The sequence below is a fragment of the Panulirus ornatus genome, chromosome 38 (genome assembly GCF_036320965.1).
Source record: "Panulirus ornatus isolate Po-2019 chromosome 38, ASM3632096v1, whole genome shotgun sequence".
Lineage (NCBI taxonomy): Eukaryota > Metazoa > Arthropoda > Malacostraca > Decapoda > Palinuridae > Panulirus > Panulirus ornatus.
In genome coordinates this window covers 28,647,332-28,649,831 of record NC_092261.1, presented here as the reverse complement: position 1 = coordinate 28,649,831, position 2,500 = coordinate 28,647,332, and positions in this window count along the sequence as shown.

The following is a 2,500-nucleotide window of genomic DNA, read 5'->3' as shown; positions in this document are numbered from 1 at the left end:
GTCTCTGACCTTCGATTTGATCTTTAAAGGTCAGGTCAAAGGTCAGGTCAGCATACCCAAAGGTTGCTAACTCGTACTCAAGGGTTGTACCGTCGAGGTCAAGGGTTGTACCATCGTTTTCATGGGGTGTACCGTGGTCCTCAAGGGTCGTACCGTCGTTCTCAGGGTTGTACCGTTTTGATCAAGGGTTGTACCGTTGTGATCAAGGGTTGTACCGTCGTGATCATGGGTTGTACCGTTGTGATCAAGGGTTGTAGCGTCGTGATCATGGGTTGTACCGTCGTGATCAAGGGTTGTACCATCGTAACCATGGGTTGTACCGTCGTGATCATGGGTTGTACCGTCGTGATCATGGGTTGTACCGTCGTGATCAAGGGTTGTACCGTCGTGATCATGGGTTGTACCGTCGTGATCATGGGTTGTACCGTCGTGATCATGGGTTGTACCGTCGTGATCATGGGTTGTACCATCGTAACCATGGGTTGTACCGTCGTGATCATGAGTTGTACCATCGTGATCATGGGTTGTACCGTTGTGATCATGAGTTGTACCGTCGTGATCATGGGTTGTACCGTCGTGATCATGAGTTGTACCATCGTGATCATGGGTTGTACCGTCGTGATCATGGGTTGTACCATCGTGATCATGGGTTGTACCGTCGTGATCATGGGTTGTACCGTCGTGATCATGGGTTGTACCGTCGTGATCATGGGTTGTACTGTCGTGTTCAAGGGTTGTACCGTCGTAATCATGGGTTGTACCGTCGTGATCATGGGTTGTACCATCGTAATCATGGGTTGTGCCGTCGTGATCATGGGTTGTACCATCGTGATCATGGGTTGTACTGTCGTGTTCAAGGGTTGTACCGTCGTGATCATGGGTTGTACCGTCGTGATCATGGGTTGTACCGTCGTGATCATGGGTTGTACCGTCGTGATCATGGGTTGTACCACGTAATCATGGGTTGTACCATCGTGATCATGGGTTGTACCGTCGTGATCATGGGTTGTACCGTCGTGATCATGGGTTGTACCATCGTGATTATGGGTTGTACCGTCGTGATCATGGGTTGTACCGTCGTGATCATGGGTTGTACCGTCGTGATCATGGGTTGTACCGTCGTGATCAAGGGTTGTACCGTCGTGATCATGGGTTGTACCGTCGTGATCATGGGTTGTACCAACGTAATCATGGGTTGTACCATCGTGATCATGGGTTGTACCGTCGTGATCATGGGTTGTACCGTCGTGATCATGGGTTGTACCGTCGTGATCATGGGTTGTACCATCGTGATTATGGGTTGTACCGTCGTGATCATGGGTTGTACCGTCGTAATCATGGGTTGTACCGTCGTGATCATGGGTTGTACCGTCGTGATCATGGGTTGTACCGTCGTGATCATGGGTTGTACCGTCGTGATCAAGGGTTGTACCGTCGTGATCATGGGTTGTACCGTCGTAATCATGGGTTGTACCATCGTGATCAAGGGTTGTACCGTCGTGATCATGGGTTGTACCGTCGTGATCATGGGTTGTACCATCGTGATCATGGGTTGTACCATCGTGATCATGGGTTGTACTGTTGTGATCATGGGTTGTACCGTCGTGATCATGGGTTGTACCGTCGTGATCATGGGTTGTACCGTCGTGATCATGGGTTGTACCGTCGTGATCATGGGTTGTACCATCGTGATCATGGGTTGTACCGTCGTGATCATGGGTTGTACCGTTGTGATCATGGGTTGTACCGTCGTGATCATGGGTCGTACCGTCGTGATCATGGGTTGTACCATCGTGATCATGGGTTGTACCGTCGTGATCATGGGTTGTACCGTCGTGATCATGGGTTGTACCGTCGTGATCAAGGGTTGTACCGTCGTGATCATGGGTTGTACCATCGTGATCATGGGTTGTACCGTCGTGATCATGGGTTGTACCGTCGTGATCATGGGTTGTACCATCGTGATCATGGGTTGTACTGTTGTGCTCATGGGTTGTACTGTTGTGATCATGGGTTGTACCGTCGTGATCATGGGTTGTACCGTCGTGATCATGGGTTGTACCGTCGTGATCATGGGTTGTACCATCGTGATCATGGGTTGTACCGTCGTGATCATGGGTTGTACCGTCGTGATCATGGGTTGTACCATCGTGATCATGGGTTGTACCGTCGTGATCATGGGTTGTACCGTTGTGATCATGGGTTGTACCGTCGTGATCATGGGTCGTACCGTCGTTCTCAGGGTTGTACCGTTGCGATCATGGGTTGTACCGTCGTGATCATGGGTTGTACCGTCGTGATCATGGGTTGTACCGTCGTGATTATGGGTTGTACCGTCGTGATCATGGGTTGTACCATCGTGATCATGGGTTGTACCGTCGTGATCATGGGTTGTACCGTCGTGATCATGGGTTGTACCGTCGTGATCATGGGTTGTACTGTCGTGTTCAAGGGTTGTACCGTCGTGATCATGGGTTGTACCGTCGTGATCATGGGTTGT